This window comes from Theropithecus gelada, chromosome 6, assembly GCF_003255815.1.
Source record: "Theropithecus gelada isolate Dixy chromosome 6, Tgel_1.0, whole genome shotgun sequence".
Taxonomy (NCBI): domain Eukaryota; kingdom Metazoa; phylum Chordata; class Mammalia; order Primates; family Cercopithecidae; genus Theropithecus; species Theropithecus gelada.
In genome coordinates this window covers 84,391,194-84,410,839 of record NC_037673.1, presented here as the reverse complement: position 1 = coordinate 84,410,839, position 19,646 = coordinate 84,391,194, and the positions used below count along the sequence as shown (strand labels likewise).

General features: G+C 38.0%; 1 protein-coding gene and 1 long non-coding RNA gene across 20 annotated transcripts in view; one reads left to right on the top strand and one right to left on the bottom strand.

Annotated features, from left to right (window-relative positions):
• Window positions 1–13,047, bottom strand: part of LOC112625787 — a 53,814-nt gene extending 40,767 nt beyond the window's left edge. The window contains exon 1 of the long non-coding RNA XR_003119779.1: window positions 12,882–13,047. This is a non-coding gene — a long non-coding RNA (uncharacterized LOC112625787). The remainder of the gene's footprint in view (window positions 1–12,881) is intronic.
• Window positions 1–19,646, top strand: part of MEF2C (myocyte enhancer factor 2C) — a 183,620-nt gene that overhangs the window by 2,389 nt on the left and 161,585 nt on the right. For 4 of the 19 annotated variants that reach the window (XM_025387118.1, XM_025387113.1, XM_025387105.1 and 1 more), the window contains exon 1: window positions 19,111–19,397. The gene's annotated coding sequence lies outside the window, so the exon portion shown is untranslated. Of the gene's footprint in view, window positions 1–12,979; window positions 13,305–14,743; window positions 14,841–18,878; window positions 19,398–19,646 lie in introns of those variants that run through there. The other 15 variants (XM_025387114.1, XM_025387106.1, XM_025387110.1 and 12 more) reach the window with 6 other exon arrangements.

Here is a 19,646-nt window from a genome sequence, read left to right as displayed (position 1 = left end):
CAAAAAAAACACTATGCCAACTCCCTCAATATATGGGAATGGTTTATTTTAATAAAATATTGGAGTTTAAAGTAGCATTGATTTACACCTGCTCTAAATATTTAACATTAAAACATAGGCATTTCAAGCATTATTTGCGAGATATCTTCCTATCTTAAAGACAGCTTATTTACAGTGGAGAAAAATTGTTTTCCTGTTTCAGAAAGACACTTGGAAAAACATGTTATTTAACCTTACATATTAATAGGGAAAATCTTGATTCTACCAGTAATTAACTTCAATTAATTATATTTTAAATATCAGCCTATTTAATTTCAATGCAACAAAATTTCCAGCTAAAATGATTTACTTGTAAGTATTTAAAGCAACAAAATATTTTGGCAGCTTTATATGTATCTCCTCATTGACCAGCCACCTGACTGACAGCTGTCAACTGTCCATGTGCCAAATGTAACCCAGTAAAGATAAAAATTACATATTACTCATCCCTGTTGATAATACCTGGTGCCAGGAGGTTTCAAATAGGAATAACTAGACTATAGATAAAACACAAGTAAGTGGGGAATCATTTCTACTGCCTACTTCTCCTCCCCTGTCATTAACTCATTTCCCCTTCTTTTTCTTATTGATCCCTTTTCCCTTGCTATTCGTATCTACAGAGTTATTTTCCTTAAAGGAACTTTCAGAGTATGTTACAAGTCTGTGTCCATGAAAATACTGGGCAGCCAGGTAATAATGCCCACACATTTCTTTTAGTCCTATTTTCTTTTAAGCTCATAAACTATTTCAGAGTTATGGGAAGAAAACTTTAAAGCTTTCAGCTTCTCATTTTCAAAGAAAATGAAATCAAAGAACAAAAATGAAATTTACCAAAGGTCACCAAGGTGGCTATGTAGATACAGACTTGGGTTTGTTTCCCAACTTAATATCCAGTGATTTTTTTTCTAATTAGACTTTAAACATGTTGACTATTAAACTATAAGTAACAATGATCACATGGAAAATTAATGTGAATTACATTCCTTTGAAGAACACTTTTCAGTTACCAAACAATACCTTGTTAGAGAAATACACATTTTTATCACAGCATATTAAAATGTAGTTCTAAAAAATACAAAGACTATAAATGTACTAAAACATCTACGGTACAAACATTTTTTATTCGTTTTACCTTTTAAAAGGATTTCCAAACTGGAAATATTTGTGAATGTATATGAAATATCAGAAATAAAAAATAATCAAAGGTAATATATATATTTAGAAGATAAATGTAGAAATCAAAAATATAGGTTGGAATATAGGGTTTTAAGATTGAAAGTAATTAAAAACACAAAGTATACTAACACATAAGCATATGTATATATTTAAGTGCATAATACATTATATAGTTCATATAACTGACTTAACAACTGACTAGCTTGTCTGTGTGTATATATAACTATCTTATATTAATTCCAAAAGTATTAATTATATTAGTAAATATTGTATATTTATATAATTTGTAGATAATATTTGTACAATATATTGATCCAGTCAAGGTCACGAAAATATTAATATTCAAGCCAAATATTTGTCTTCTGGATCTCCAGAAAAGAAACTGTTTAGTTGAAATCTACCACACTCTGAATTTATAAGAATTTATCTTAGTCCTGGGCTTTGGAACAGTACTTGCTCATAGGAAGTGTTAGCTTTAAAACCCAGACACGCAAATTAATAAGAAAAAGAGAAGGGGTAAAGCTTAAAAATTGAAAACAAATATGGGAGGAAATTGTGGCCAGGGTTCTCCTGCAAGGGATTGATTTAAAATAATCAACATTTTTATGACTAACAACACCTTTTAGCAACTAAATTGTATATCTAAATTTGAAAATATATGTGCTTATTCCATTACATTTAGTCCAAATCAACATTAGTCATTAATCAACAAACCATTTAACAATATGCAGTAACAGTATGCAAATCAATTGCAAGCAAAGTAGTCAGTAAATAACATCCATTTCTAGCAATTTGAAAGATAGGAGTGTCAAAGGAAAATGTGCAAAATCACAAGACTTTCAAGTAAGTTTAATCATTGCCGTGCATCCCAAAGGGGTTTTAGTGAAAATGAGTGACTCGTCCCTTGTCTGCTTCAGAAGGATCATAAAGGCTTCCTCATTAGAGTTACAGAGTGTTCTTCAAAGAGCACCAGAGCAAAAGTAGGAAGGTTTGAGTTAGGCCGGGCGCGGTGGCTCACGCCTGTAATCCCAGCACTTTGGGAGGCCGAGGCGGGCGGATCACAAGGTCAGGAGATCGAGACCACGGTGAAACCCCGTCTCTACTAAAAATACAAAAAATTAGCCGGGCGCGGTGGCGGGCGCCTGTAGTCCCAGCTACTCAGGAGGCTGAGGCAGGAGAATGGCGTGAACCCGGGAGGCGGAGCTTGCAGTGAGCCGAGATCGCGCCACTGCACTCCAGCCTGGGCGACAGCGTGAGACTCCGTCAAAGGAAGGTTTGAGTTAGACTCTGGTTTCACTGCAAAGTAATTTTGTGACTGGAAACAAGTCACTTAACCTCTGTGAGGCTAATGAATGGATGGGTCTTTTTGCCCATTTTGCACACATGGTAGGAAAGGAAGTTTTAGATACCCAATGAAAGACATTTCCTCTGTTTCATGTGAGGAAGTCTCAAAAGGAATCTGGACCATTATTGGCGGGTTCCTGTCTGCAATGACATGCCCCACCCTGTCCCTATTGCTATAAGTAGCCCGCCAAGTAGGCATTCCAAGTAATTAAAACTGACACGGTATCTAGCCTGTGAAGTCAGGGGGCAAAACAAAATCACTTTGCAATACACTCCAGAGCAGCAGGCCATATTTTTTCCACTTGGGGACCCTAGTAACATAATACAAAAAGTCTCATTCTCAAAATTATATTATGACATAAAGCTTTAAATTTTGCAGTATGCACTATAATGCTAAATTGACAAAAAGTACTGAATGGTCATTTAATATTTTTAATTTTATACAACGAGGGGACAATTTTTAAACTTAGAAAGATATTCTCCACACACACTACTATAAGCCAGCATGATAATGTATTTGTTTAGGTCAGGAAAATGTTGGAACAAGAAACAGTATTAAAAATATTTGAATCCTAGTACAGTATGTCTGCTACCTACAGGTATTTAGGTTATGTATGGTGAATAAATGGATTGAAAGAATGGATAAATACAGTTGGGGAGTTCAATATTTTTAAGGAAAACTTGTAAACTAAAGCAATACTTTTGCAATAGTAATAATCATTTATTATTGCTTTTTTATATTCACAAGGACAGAACTAAAACACGATTAATGTATTTTTTTAAAAAATCTTAATATAAAAGAGGTTAAAGACCTAAGACATGGATCACTCTGTTGACAACGATGGCAAAGTTGCACAGGCCCTTTATGACTGCTTGGCAGATGGAGATGATTACTGAGGTCATAAGGAACATATGCATTGATTGAGAATCTCTTAACAGAGAAGCCACATTCCTCAAGTGACTATGACCAGTGCCAGTCCCAGTTTCATGGAGTCTGGGCTCACAGCAGCTGGCAGTCACTGAAGGATGAAAATGTTTGGGAGTTACTTATCACCAGTGGTAGAGGTCCCTGGATTTGAAGCCCATTTTACAGGTTTTGCAGAGGTATCAGGACCCAGTGAACAGATTCCAACCAAGAGAAGATAATGGCTATCCCTCAATTAAGTAAAGATGAAGAATTGTACAGAAATTTGAGATAATTAGGTTTCCATATTGCTTAACTGGTTTTCTAATTTCAACAGGCAGAATATTTGTGACATGTCTTTTTTTCTTGTTTACAATTTTGAATCAATATTTATCTTACTATCTTGAAAGGTTCTCATGACTTTAAAAGTTCCCCAATATTTGTTAACATTAGTGAAGAGAACAGGAGTTAATAACAAATGGAGAGAACAAAAAGTTATGGCATTAGAGAGACCTGTGGGTCTTATGCTTCCCCTCACCTTAAGAGAGTGGCATGCAAAAAATTGCTATGCAAGAAGCACCTGAGGAGCCTGTTACAATGCAGATTCCTGAGATTGCAGCTAAGTGGGCCTGGGGTGGGGTCCATGAATCTGTATTTTAGCAGGCACCTAGGTGACTCTGAGGCACTTTCATGAACTGTTCTTTGAGCTAGGCTGTTAACATCCTCACAAGGAGCCCTGTTTTGTGAGGAGGATCAGGTCTCCTACTCTACAGTAACAAGAAAACTAACACTTAGTGATTCCAAGTCCCAAAAGCTGAAAGGGAGCATATGCACACAACTATAGACTTTACCTTTTAAAATGTATTGTTTGCTATAATTAAACACTACTGTGTTGAGTAGTTCATTTATTTTAATTATCTTATGTAGACTGGAAAATAAGTGTCACCGAATACCAGTGAAAAGCCAGAAAAAAATCATTCTCAAGTTTTCTTTAAGTTTAAGATGCTAAATAATACAGCTTGAAATGTGATAAAACGGCTTGAGTGAACTCTTCAGGATAGTCATTAAAACAATACAGATAGTGCTTATTATGGGGAGTATGAGAGCGTAGAGCATACACATTCACCAAGTTTTAGAATGCTCAATTAATCATCACTGACCTGTGGAGTTTAAGAGGTTATAGCCCAGTGATAATGTGAGAGAAACCACAGGCTTTATTCTCCTGTGGGTGAGTTTATTTTGTGGCCATAGGCTACACAGACTAGAATCTCACAGCTATGTAAGGATGAGATGAGACTGTGTGGATGCATGAACATAAATCCTTCATAAGTACTATATAACCAACACAAGCACAGACCTTATTCATTGTAAGTTAATCATCATTGCAATCAAAGAGTAATTGCAGTGATTAATAACAAAAAAAAATCATAGAAGTTATTCTGTGACCATATTATCTATAACATGCATCGTCAATTGTTTAGAAATAAGCTCCTTTAGTGATGGTGTTTTATTTTGAAGTGATTCTGATACATCAAAAAATAATAATACCCTATGGTTCTGAAACAGAAAATGTAATTTTCCAACACAAAGGAAAAATCCTGTTAACCAGTTGTGTGTGTGTGTGTGTGTGTAGCTTTACTGAGTTCACAACTGATAATAAAGAATTTACAACTGAAAATGAAGAGAGGAAGCAGTAAAGACAAAGAAAGGAAGGAAGGAAGGAAGGAAGGAGAAAGAAAGAAAGAAAGAAAGAAAGAAAGAAAGAAAGAAAGAAAGAGAGAGAGAAAGACAGGAGAAAGAAAGAAAGAAAGAAAGAGAGAGAGAGAGAAAAGAAAAGAAGAAAAGAAAAGAAAGCCAGCTGGAAGGAAGAAAGGAAGTAAATGGAATAGTTGGGAGGAAATCTGTTGACTAGCTATTTAGCCTTTGCTAAAGGGGTCAAAAGGAATAAGAATGTTGTAGAATGTTTCTTACTTTAGTAGTGTGCAAAATCTTTTACTTAGAATCTTATTTCTTCATTCCGAATCTTGAGTGATGATTTTCAATATAAAATGCATTCCATTTGATATAGATACTCTTTATTTACAGATTTAAGACTACACTAAGTTGGGAAATATTTGTTTATGTACCCTGTCTTTGCACATAGGAAGATGCTTTATCTGTGATTTAATAGAAGAGATAGAAGGCAGAATGAAATCTGCCCTCTAACCCTAAACCTCTCCCCAACCCTTTCAAATTCTCTTTCATCCAACAAGTGGCACATATTCTCTTTAAAGAGTTCTTAAACCCTGTTCAAGACATTTCTGGATAAACAATAACTAATTATACCTCTGGTGACTTTGGTGGGGCAGAAGGGAGAGCACACAGGGTAAGTCTGATTGACAACATAGTCACTATGGCACAAGGGACATACAGTGGCTGTATGCCTCATATTGCAAACAGGTAATAGAAAAAGAGACCAGAGGAACAGGCAATACAATGTACAATTTTTTTAAGTGTATAAATTTTCAAGGAGTATCTTAATCTTTTGCTGATAGAGAGTTCATCTTTCAATCTCAACATTTTCTGAAACAAAACTGCTTCTTCAAGTAAGACTCAGGTTTCCCATTTACTTGCATCCAAAGCTTAGATCTGTGTGGACAAATGAAGTGGCTGCTGGCAGGAGGGACCTGAGACACACTGAAAGTGCTCCCTAAAACACTTTCTGACCAACACAGCAGGGTATCTATGGAAGCATGGATACTCCTTCAGATTATGAATTCTCTTCAGAAAACTTTTGAAGAGAGGTTCATTTAAAGTGGTTGCACATTGATACCGTGTCATGGATTAGGCGGCTGAAGTGGCCGGCTCCTCTGATAGAACATAGTTGGAAAGAATTCCGGGGACATAAAGGGGCGGCTGAGGGATGAAAGGACCTTGTAGGTCGCATCAGTGGAAGGCCCAAAGGAGAAAGAAGCCACTCGTGAAACAGCTATTACTGATTGTAAAAATTGCTGCTGGGTGAGTGGAGCATGCCAAAATGAAAGCAGAGCCTGCTGAACGTGAGTATAGGGAAAAGAGTGATGTAAAGACAAACTTTCACAACATCACAACTGCGCATATGCTACACAGATAAGAGCACCGATTTAAGAGGAGTTCACTGGGATCTAATAGGAAGCCACTAATTCAACATATTTATGCACAGTTCCCTTAAATTTAAGATTATATAATGAATAAACAATTCAGAAGATGTCTGAGGTAACTAAAAAATAAAATCTTGGAGACTTATTCTGGGCAAATGTGTGTGTCATTACTTTCATAAGTCAGATGAAATCCATTAAGAATACCCCCAGAAAAGTGTATCTAAAGACAATATTATACAGAACACTGACTAGGATAATATAGTTAGCAGTACAACATGTAAGACTTCTTGGTATAATACATATTAACTGAATAAACATACAACCATAAATATGTTTATATTTACTCTACATATTAAATACTTTACGTAAAATAACTGTTTGGAAGCATGAAACTGACAGAAAAGAAAACATCTTTTAAAATATCATTAGATAACTGCAACATTGAGATGTTCTCCAGGAATATGGGATAGTTCTTGAAAGTGAAATGGTATACAATAGCTAACATTTGTTGAGAATTTGCTGTATGCGAAGCACTAAGTGGCCACAGAAGTACAATTTCATGAGCTTCTCTCAGCAAAATCATTATCATGGGTAGTTCCTGCCACCTTCCCCATTTTACAAAAAGGACATTTAGAAAATTAAGGTCAAAACAGTTATTTAGTGTCTAAACGTGGATTCTGGTCCAGAGTTTCTGAGTTACCCTTCGCTGCCCATTTTATACTCTTTGAAAAGAACATTTCCCATGCTGTTTATACATGATCTATGACTACTAATTTAGTGAAAATGACTTTTTAAAGAATTACCAGACCTTTTACGAGTGTTACTTGTCAAAACTGTCTCCTTAAAGGCTATACAATCATATCAAAAATACCTTTGAAATTCCTCTTTTATATCTTCAATTAGTGTCAATTTATGAGACAAATATCAAATCATCTAAAGCTTTGTAATCAAATCTTAGTTTTCATCCTGTTTACTACATTTGGCTTGGATTTACTTTTGGCAAAAAATTCATCCTTAATGATTAAGATTTGCCAACAATCAGGCCAGTTTTAAGACTGTGTAGCAAATCCCTGAGGAGATTTCTAAATAGACTTGAGCAAAGACAACATTACTGAAATAAATGAATAGTCTTCTAAAGTGTCTACCTTAAAGAGGATGACATGCATTTAGATACGTATTTCTGAAATATTTTCTGGTGGGACAAAAATATCTATTATATTATCCCTATAAGTGAACAAATGTTATGAATACAAGGAAGCAGTATAGCTTCATAGCTAAGAGTAGAATATTGGAAACAAACACATTGGTTTTACGTTGTTTGGCACTTACGAACTATGTGGCCCTGGGCAGGTCATGTCAGCATGCATAGCTTTAGTTTGTAAAATCTGTAAAATGGGGACAATAATAGTACATGTCTAAAAGGTTGCTCTTTGAATAAAAGGAAATAAAGTTTATAAAGCAATTAATACAGTGTCTGACAAATAGTATGTGGCCATTAAATGTTAGGTACTTCAGACATTCATTTCAACCCACATTCTAATAAGATAGTATTATTTTTGTATATGTCCTCCAGATATTATTGTATTATGACGAAGAACATTACTGATTAAAAAGATTTAACTACAAATTTAGTATAAATAAATAAATAAGTAATAGTCCATAGGAAATCTGGCCTTTGGTTTGAGTCTTTGACTCAATCAGTACTTTGGTGAAACAAACTGGTTTTAATCATTGACTTAAATTTAAAAGTTTTATTGAGTTTTATTTTAATTCTCACCATATTACAAAATAATTCAGAAACTTCCTCCCAGTGGAAATTCTCTTTCTTCCTAAGAAATTAGAATATTGATATAATTATGTGCCTCCTTGTTCCAGAATATCTATAAAATTATGTATTGAAAGCATATAGATCTATGCATGATCTTACCTTCTTGAAAACATAACATTTTCTATTATATTGCTTGGTTTAAAATTTAGGATTATAAATAAAATATTTTAGAAATAATTTTGTAAGCTCCAGAGAAGTAGAATATAGTCATTTGAAAAATTACCTAGAAATGGCCGGGTACAGTGGCTCAAGCCTGTAATCCCAGCACTTTGGGAGGCCGAGGCGGGCAGATTACCTCAGGTCAGGAGTTCAAGACCAACCTGGCCAACATGTCGAAACCCCATCTCTACGAGAGGCAGAGATTGCAGAGAGCCAAGATCACGCCACTGCACTCGAGCCTGGGCAACAGAGCAAGACTCCATCTCAAAAAAAAAGAAAAAAGAAAAAAGAAAAGAAAGAAAAAAAAAAGTAAAAGAAAAAATACCTAGAAAGATAGAGAGAATAATGCACATTTTGCCATGCAGTAGCCTTTATTCCTTCTTTTCTAAACTCCTTTGTGTTAACTTGGGGTCTTCATTTAATAACTAACGTTAGCATGAATATCAGATATAAAATTTTTACTGACATTCTCTAAGTTTGTTTTTTTTTCTGTAATACTTAATCATAAAATCAGTATGAATCATAAACATCTCAGGTGGGACTTTATCAGAACCAAAAATGCAAAATGATTATACTTCTATTTTTCAAGAAATGGTACAGTCCCCTAACAGAGCTGTAGTGTTGATCATATGTCTAACAGAACTACTTCTAGGTCCTCTTGAAAAGAACTCTCCATGCGGCATTCTGTGGGCTACCCCTACCCAGCAGGCTTTTGCCCAACCAAATTGCCATAGATGGCCATCAGACATTTGGAATGACATCAGGAGACAATCTGAGCAGACTCTGCCCTAAAGAATTCAAGCTAGCAGGAGACTAAAGATATCAATGTCATCTTGGCTGACAACAGCATTCCAAAGGTCAACCAGGGTGAAAAGAGGATAGACTCTGAGTTTTCAGTGCCTTTTCAGCAACCAAGTGGCCAACAAGTATAATAAAGCATCCCTTAAGGAAAAAAAAAAAAAAAAATCCTAGAGGCACGATGTCAGTGAAAGGGAAATAAGGCAACCTGTACACTTAAGTCATGGTATTTTAAAACATAAGAAAGTTTTGCCTCTTCAAAGGTAAATCTCATCCTGAACCAATTCCCACCTCTCGGATGACCTACTTCTTTCTGCTGTGATAACCCCACTATGGGTGAATAAGGAACTTAATGGTATAGAAGTGGAAATTCTTTGCATTATATTAAGAGTGGCTAATTTTTACTGCAGTTTATCACTTTTCCAGCCCTGTGCTTTATGCTGAATAGCTCATTTAATCTTTATAACAAAGTTTGAGGGTAGCACATTTTGTTCCACATTTTACAAATGAGGAAACTGAGGCACCAGGCGGTTTAAACCACATGCATAATCATACAGTTACCATGTGATACAGCCAATTGGCTTTTGGCCACACAGTCTCTTCCAAGTCAGATCAGCCTTCTCAGTCGTCAGCCATGGAGAAGTTGAGGCCTTCTACCATGTCTACAGGCACTTGAAGAAGTGAAACATTTTCTCGTAGGATACTGGATTTTAGGGAGAATGGGAAGAATGCTGAACCACATGCAAATGGCAGATTAAGAAGAGAAATAAAGACAATAATCCAAATATAAATGTAAACCTACACTTTTAAAAGAATTTGTTATTAATTTAAAATTATTTAATATTCATAAGTACTCTTATTTGGACACTTTGGGGATCCTTCACTGAGGGTTAAATTAAAGGGTAGCTACTATAAAAGAGCAGAATTAATACCAACAGTTCACTCCTAATTAACAATAAGGTATATAGAATACAAACATGGCATTAAAAACAAAACAAAACAAACCCAAAAGACAGAACAAAACAAAACAATAAAACTAACAAGAAAGCTTATGCTTTGTCTAAATCTTTATGATGTATTCTGTTGCCTTATATGTTTCAGATAGTGTAATTTGTACTAATGTTTTGTTTGGGCCGGGCGCAGTGGCTCATGCCTGTAATCCCAGTACTCTGGGAGGCCGAGGCAGGCAGACCACGAGGTCAGGAGATCGAGACCATCCTAGCTAACACGGTGAAACCCCGTCTCTACTAAAACTACAAAAAAAAAAAAAAAAAAGAAAAATTTAGCTGGGTGTGGTGGCAGGCGCCTGTAGTCCCAGCTACTCGGGGGGGTGAGGCAGGAGAATGGCGTGAACCCAGGAGGTGGACCTTTCAGTAAGCAGAGATCGTGCCACTGCACTCCAGCCTTGGTGACAGAGCGGGACTCCATCTCCAAGAAAAAAGAAAAAATTTTGTTTCTTATTAACATTCCTGAGCCAATTCCATCTCAGTTATATCATAATCAGTATACCTGATATCTTTATCAAATTTGAGAAAGATTATGCTTTGCTAACAATTTTCACCTTAGGTAATGCTTTTCCTCCCTGACCTTAAGAAAGCTTTTTAGCTCTTTAAGAGGATAATCCCATTCCCTCAGAATTTTTAAAGTAGAATTACCACAGTGTTATCCCAATTAGCCTCTTAGAAAAGGCATTATATAAATCTATGACACTACCAATAATACATTTTTAGTTTGGGAGATAGTATTATTCCCCATGCTCCTCCTTACTCTTTGTTAAACGGAATTTCTTCCTGGAGGAATACTTAGCAGTATTTTTTCTTGTAAAAGGGTACTCTTGCCTAAAATTTTCAGTCAAGCTGCCTTTCTATAAGATGAATTCGCCTAGAAAGATGTCCTGGTCTGTTACAAAGTATACTGGACCCTGTTAGGGGACCTTATCTTTTTTCCAAATTTATGACATAACTTTGGGGGCATCTCTTAACTTCTCTGGGCCTGATTTCTCTTGCCTATAAAATAAATTAGGTGTTTGGCTGAAGTGTTCCCCAAGGTCTCTTTTGGCAGGAAGATACTGAAATTCTGACTTTAAAGCTTCTCACACTAGTGCCAGGTAAAAGAAACTCCAAGTGTGTCCTAAAATGTGGCTGGTATCAGTCATAATCTAATTTCTTTCTTTCTCTTTCTTCCTTCCTTTCTTCCTTCCTTCCTTCTTTCCTTTCTTTCTTTCTTTCTCTCTTTCTTTCTTTTTCTTTCTTTCTTTCTCTCTCTCTCTCTCTTTCTCCTTCCTTCCTTCCTATTCTTTTTTTTTTTAACCAGCATTCATTTTGAACTCTATAGCAGCATTCTCCAGTAGAACTTTATGAAGTGATGGAAATGTTTGACACGTTGCTGTCCAATGAGGGAGCCACATGTGGCTACTGAGCACTTGAAATATGGCTAGTGGAACTGAGGGAGTGAATTTCTTATTTTTATCTTATTTTAATTAACTTAAATAGCTACCATCTTGGTAGCCGCTAAATGTTTCAAGAACATGGTAACATAAACGTTTTTACACCTTTGGTGTAATTGAGTATTCCACAATGCCTTTGGAACATCGATCTTTCCACCATGCTTGATGCCCTTGGAACAGCTCCCCAGACAGATCAAAGAACAGCACAGATATCTGCATTTAGTGACAGCATTTTTGCAAGACATCCCAGCACCGTTCCCCTGTGTTAACAAATAAAGAGGGTACAAGGAGAAAGGAAGTTTTCTGTTTTGTCTTTAAAGTGTGTGTTTTATCCTGAATACCCTACTTCTTGCTCTACTTTGTGGCTTTTTCCTAGCCAAAACTCACACACGAGTTTTATAGAGCTAGGAGTTGGCTTTTGTTTTTTTGAAAAATAATTCCTTAGATGCTGAGAGCTCAGACTATAAAGTCCAAGTTGGGACCCGTGTTCTTTCCTATTGGTCTGTAAGGTGAAAAACTCCGACTGGCCAGAGCCGGACAGGGGCGGCGGCTAGACCTGCAGAGCCCCTCTTGCTCTCCCAGGCTTGCAAAATGGTTGGAGCGCTTCGGGCAGCCTGCGTCACCAGACGTGGACCGTGTGCCAGCGCTTTGTGCACTGTTAATGGCTGGGTTCATTTTACTTGGCCCCTTGTATTTTCGTGGGTCGCTCTGAGCCCATCCCCAGCTCTTTGGGATCTCATTTCTCCAGCCCAGGATCCCAAAACCAGACCAGTAGGACAACTACCCCGGCACTGCCACCGCCCGTTTCCACAGTCCACCCACAGCCGTTGCGCCCTCCTCCATTCCCCAGAGCCCACCACGCACCCTCTTTACCAACAAACCACCGGACGCTTTTCCCCCAGCCGTGACTTCCCCAACCCCCAACTAAAGTCAAGTCGGCACACCCCCTTTCTTCCCCGTGCCAAACCAGCGTGGCCGCCCACTCATCGCACCCAAGTCCAGCAGGTCCCCAGGAGAGCCAGAGTCTGCCTCCTGCTCGCCCGTGGCGCACGCACGTGGCGCACTCACCCCCTACTAGCAGCCTCCGAGCTCTAGAAACACTCCAAGGAAGGAACCCCCGCCCCGTCAGCTCCGTCGGCCCGGGAGAAAAGTGGGTGGGGGGAAGCAGAGACGGGCAGAGAAAAGAGTATATAGGTGATGAGAGCAGTGTTGGAGGGGAGGATCGGCAATAATTGGATGGCGTTGCGGCTGTTGCGCCTCTGCTGAACGCCCAGCCAGCGCGGATTCACTTTTCACACAAATCAACCGGAGGGATTGTTGCTGCCTGCAATCAATAACTCAGCGGAGTGAGTTGCTGAAACCAGAGGCGTCCCTCGTCTGGGTCTTTGAGGGCCGCCCGGATTGAGTCCCAGCGCTCTGCTTTCCAAACAAAGAAGTGGGCACCAAAACGCAGGACGAGATTTTTAACCCCCACTTCTACCCCGACCCCGGGTAAACATTTTTTAAAATGAAAAAGCACACACATAGTAAGGTATCTAGAAGAAACAGTTAAAAGGGGAAGTGTGAAAATCCATTCCTTGAATTGAAGGTTTCTGTGATATTTCAAGAAATGGGATAGAATCAATGTTCCGATGAACAACATTGAACAATTTTGTAAGTAAAGGTAAAGTCGCATTAAATTTAGTCATGCATGTGGGTATTTTTGAATCAGCCACACACTTGCAAGCAAATTACTGACCAAGCCTTATTTGGACATACTGATTACAGGAAAAGGAAGAAATGTATCATAATTTGTAGTGTCGTTTTTAAAAATCCTTACCATACCTTCATGTTATTTCATGAAGATTGCATTTCTGTAAGGTGAATAGGCCCTGGGAGATGTGTATTATGATTCTCACTTTAGACTGTAAAATGAAGCGCAACTGGAAGAAAGAGAATTCACCAAATCACTTGGTAGTGACTACAAGACCAAGTCTGGACTCACTCACTGTGGGCCTGAGCCTAAAAAACTAAACTCAACTAACACCCATAAAATAAAACTGGCCAAAATTCTTCATTTCTCTTTGACTCTGAAGCAACTTAAAAATAAACCTCAGAGATGTCAACCCAAATATAGAGGCTTTATAAATGATTCTTCACTATGCAAAGTCCTCTTGCTATTACAAATGGGAAAATAGATATTGACCATCCTGGTCTGAAGTGTCTCAAGGCTGGTTTTCTTTCTGGGACTAGCCTCAGTCTGAAGCCAAGGAAACGTTCATTTGTGTGCACAAAGTCATGGAAAGCTAGGCTAAAACAGAAATCAGAACACAGGAGCATTTGTCTGTGCTCAGTACAGTTAAACACTGCTTGGAAGAATAAGGTATTATTGGTAATAGAATTTATAAACCATACTGAATACACATCACTAATTCCAAAGTATTTTAAATTGGCCTTTAGGCAATGCATAAAATAAGCCCTCTCAGCAACCTCAACTGCATTGCAAACATTTCCCAATTTGACAAATTGTGTTAGCTTCGGATATAATGGATTTGACATTCTTCTGTAATTCTCTATCAGATATAAAACTGAAGGTACAGAAATACAGGTAAATATAGACTCCTTAGATATGTGTAAACCCTGTCTTGAAATAACAAATCCTTTGTATATTGCAAATGCTCAATCACAGACAGTCCACATGCTGTATATGCTGCTTGGGTTAATGCTGCACCTAGTGAATTTTTGAAATTTAGATATTTGGCACTCTTTATATTGAAGATTGTTATCACAATAAATGACAATTTCAATAATCTTATATTCAAAACACTTTGGTTTAAAATCGAAGTATTGTTACTTCAGGTTAGAAGTTTTAGAAATAAATCTATTTGAAAGTACTTTCATATCAGCATTAACAAAATACTATATACTTTTTTGCACTTCCACATTTGAAGGTGCCAAAGAAGAGTTGCAAACTGTGAAGTAACTTCTATGAAGAGATGAAGTAAAGAACGGAAGGCAAATGACTGTGGCAGTAAAGAAGTGTATGTGGTGAGTGCTCACATTTGTTTTTATCATTTACCACAGAGTTACCATAAAGGTAGAACTGCCAAAGTCCTTGGCCTTAGGTATTTACAGAATAGACGTGTGTAACAATAATAAAGAGTTAAATGACCACAATACACTTTATATTATAAGCAATGACATATCATTTTGCTTAAAGATCATGTCACCTTTCAGGGCCTACTTTTGCAAGTACTGTATCTTAAACAATTAATCTATTTCATGGGAAGTCCTGTGTATCATCAATACTATAATTAGACAAAGATTAAAATATGTAATGTTATTGGAATTTGTGTCTCACTGCTTTTTAGATCTTTCTAAACTACGATGTTCACTTACCATGTTTGTGTTAAAAGTATTCTGACTGAGGAACAAATATTATACAGTTGAATAATCTTAAGGGGTAGATTAATCTATAGCCTTTCTTCATCTCAGGGTGGGTTGCTGTGGCAACCGCCCCAGTTCACTTTAAAATAATTTTTAAAGCTCACTTCAAGAGCTACACCCAGCGTGGGCCAGGCTTAAAAGCAGGCAGACCCAGTGCACAGGGCTTTAGTGGACCGCTGCTTTAATGTAGGGAAGTAGTGAAGAGAGGAGGATGGAGTAAGATGGTATGCAGCTCTGAACAGAAATTGCAATATTAGCTTTCCCTGTAGTTAAAATCCCGAGGAGCATGCTCTCTGTAACTTCTATGACACTTTAATTAAATATATTGCTAAATATAATTATTTTGAGGGAAAAACAAGTGACTCTATATTTACATTCACAATAAAGCATTTACTATTTAATGTAGGAAATGTTTGGTGATTAGAAAAAAAAAAAAAGCTGGTACATCAATCCCAGACATAATTTTCTGTTAAAGGAATTGTCACCTATTATTTAACTGGATAGACCCTACCTTCCAATTGGTTTAAAGGGTAGAAATATTTTCTGTTTTCCAATCATAGAACTGGAATAGGTTGCAGAACTCATTTAACACATAAGCGAACTGAAGCCTAGAAAGGACAAATCCCTTAGTAAGGCACAAATTTTGAACTAGATAGAGAATCCAGGTCTCCTGACACCTAGTACAGGCTCCTCCCTACATGAGAAAATAGTCTGATCCTGACCAAGTATCATTAGATGGCAAGGATCAGGTTGATTTTAGTTAAAGAAAAAACAAAAACAAAAACAGAAACCAAAAGTCCAGAAGTATTTAAAGAATACAAAGCACATTCTGGATTAACTACTTCGTGGATTACTCATGAATAATTTTAAATCTCAGGCGATTTTCTATTGTATATGTCTTCATATCTCTTCTCTTCTGCTTCAACTCTAAAGGCTCATGGGAAGAAAACTAATGGTAATATTAACTTAGGTCACACATAATTAAGAAGCTAAATCTGCTGAGGGGAAAATCCTATATTTTAAAAGGCCAACTGTGATACATTCCAGATCCAAATTATTTTCAAATTATCCAGTGTGGGGTTATACTTACTTTTGAATGCTTGCAGTATCATTGATAATTATAGGTTTGTTATAATGTTTATTATTAAATAATTAAAATATGAAAAGGTAAAATAAAATAATTTCTTTTTGAAAGAAAATCTAAAACTGAAGTGTACTGTGGTAAACAGAAATACTCTCTATAATTCATCAAAAACAGCAGGGCTGAAATTCATGTTTTGGCTATGTGTTTGCTCATGTCAAATAGACTGTTGTAATTCACTGCATTAATTTTAGGCATTATGGCAATAAACTTAGATGGTCCTTCAAATGCTTTGCTTTTTCAGGACCTTTGTGAATCTTGAAGAAAATTAATTTTATTTTTACCACCATATATAGACGTATCTTAGTATTCAAAATATCTTTGCCCTTTAAATTTTTGGATTTTCAGAGAAGTTGTACTTTGAATGGAAACCTGATATAGATGCTCTCTGCCATATTATTAAAATGAATTCATGGTAATGGAAAACTCACCATTTGAAAAACCGGCAAACAAAATGCATTGTAGATACTAATCTGCAAGAAATACTACTATTTCAGATGGTTTTTGCTTTGTGACAGTTTGTGATGCATTACTATAATAAAAGGGAGGGAATGGTCTTAGTTGTGCTGATAGTCACAATGAGGAGCTGGAAGCTTGAAGATTGTTCAGATCTAGTTGTACTTGCCTATAAAATAAATCTTCCCCTTTTAAGTGAAGCCTTGGGACTGCTGCCTAAATGTTGAGCCCACTCTTCTGAGAGAAGCTACTCACATCAAATACCTCCTACATTGAAGCAGGAGGCTTTTTGAACCATACTGTCCTCTTACATTAAAACACTCGTCTGGAGGCATATTGCTGAACTTAACAGGAAATACAACTAGTCATTGGGTTAAACTTAGTGCTAAAATGAATTTTCTAAAGTGAGGAAATATCTTCAGTTAGCTAGATATTTCAATATACTCCTATTGTCTACTCTCATACATTCTATGTTCTATGAATTTTCCCTTCTTGCTTTCACAATATTTTTTTAAAAATTAATTTGGTTTAAACATTTTATGTCATCTGTAATTCTACTGGCATGCAATCTTGTCTTTTAATGATTCTATACTAGTTTATGTATTTTATCTTTGGCTTTATTGGGCATGGTATATATTAATAGTTGGTTAGGGCGGGAGGTGCCCAATCTCTAGTAGCCTTTCCTAAATATTAAAGCCTATATATATATATATATGTAAGAAAAAGTGTTTATCATGCTTTAACCTTAACATAAGTATCCTCCCTTATCAGTCTCTATTTCTGCTTCCTGTGCAGCTGAAACTCTTCAGGATAAGTGAAGTCATCAGCTATCGGCTAGGGTAGCCTAATGCATTTGGGAAGTTGGTTTGGTTTACATGTTAATGACCTGGATGAAGTCCAGTAAGGTGTGGAAAAGACAGAGTGGGGGGAGGGGGGGAACTCCGAGGAAGCTGCTGCCTCGGTAAATATTTCCAAACTGATTAGAAAGTTCATGGCTCCGTGATGGAGTCGAGATGTCAAATACTGGTAATTATTTTATTATTTCGTACATTACTAACATTAGAGAAACCTTTCGGCTCGCTTTCTAGCGCTCCAACCTCTTAGGGTGAAAACCGCGACTTCTGGGCGTGCAGGAAAAGCACGCTGGAATCGAGTGCTGCAGACATCCTGGACCGTGGCTTTTACGCGTGAGTAACGGAGGAGCGCACCGACCGGTGGAAGAGAGAAGTGGCTAACGCGTGTCCAAAAGGGGGAAAAGTCACAAGAGCAACTATTAGGGTCGCGCTCCTATTGGTCAGAGGAAAGATTCCGACTTTAGAAGGACTTTCCTGCTGGCTGGCTCGCAGCGTCCCCGGAGAGCGAGCGCGCCGCAGCGGGAGACTAGGTTCTCTCCTAGCGTCCTCCGCGGAGGCGCCGGGAGAGGAGCAGGGAGCCGCAGCTCGCCGTGTTGTCTTCATTTCGTGCAATAAAGAATTGTCATTAGGTTTGCGTATGGCATGTGCTATTACCCCACCGTAAAACTAAAATTAGCAAAATGTCAGGAATGGAAAGATTGATTCACCAAGATGCAATTATCATTTAAAAGTGCTTGATTGAGGTACTGATGTTCAGTGATTTATTCTGCATACCATATACATAATTAAAGTAGTGTAGTGGAGTAATTTATCAATCTAGTTGAGACTGGAGGGGTGAGGAGGGAGCTGCTGTATGTTTGTTTTATTAAAACGCTCCGAGGTCTAGTCCCGCCCCCCTTTTGCAAGAGTGAAACTGATGATTTCTCCAGCTCGCGAGGAGAGTCAACGGTTTGGGATTGTGGGGGAGAGAGAGACGGAGAGAAAAAGGCAGCGCGAAGCAAAGGCAAGGACAAAATTAAATAAAGGGGGAAAAAAAAGAGGCAAAAGACACTTCATCGGACGTGCTGCTCAGAACCCCAACCCTTCGTGCTCAGTCTTCCCTGCCACCCCCGTCTCCCCTCCCAGTATCCTTCCATCCCCCCGCCCCCACCACCCCCAGTCTTTTTTACGCGATGTTTCAAACGCTGTGAGCTGTTCTCCTTTTCCCATTCGTCTTCTGTCACTTCCTTCCTGGACGCAGTTTTCTGGACGAGTCTGGTTACTTTTAATCCGACCGGCCGCTGAGAGCCACTTTCTCCTCCTCCTCCTCCTCCTCCTCCTCCTCTTCCTCCTCGTTCTTCCTCCTCCTCCTCCTCTTCGGAGCGGCCTCGGCGCGCGCGAATGCGCGGCCCCGCGCCCCCCCCCTCGCGCGCGCTCCCCTCGCGCGCGCACACACGCACACATCGTCTCCAGCTCTCTGCTCGCTCTGCTCGCAGTCACAGACACTTGAGCACACGCGTACACCCAGACATCTTCGGGCTGCTATTGGATTGACTTTGAAGGTTCTGTGTGGGTCGCCGTGGCTGCATGTTTGAATCAGGTGGAGAAGCACTTCAACGCTGGACGAAGTAAAGATTATTGTTGTTATTTTTTTTTTTTCTCTCTCTCTCTCTCTCTCTTAAGAAAGGAAAATATCTCAAGGACTAATCTGATCGGGTCTTCCTTCATGTAAGTACCCCTGACATTTCTCGAGGAAATAGAAAACCCGGGTATTGTCTCTAAAATCTGCATCAATATATTCCACGGCACTGTGTCTATCTATCCCTGTGCCTTTTTTGAAGGCTGAAGTTGAGGTTCGTTGTGCATTCTTTTCGTTAGATTCCATGATTTCCTTGTTTGTTGCTAAAAGTAACTTTTTAGATAGTCGTATCCGTTTGCCATCAGCTATTGAAATCACTCCTGACTCGTTCCTGTCAC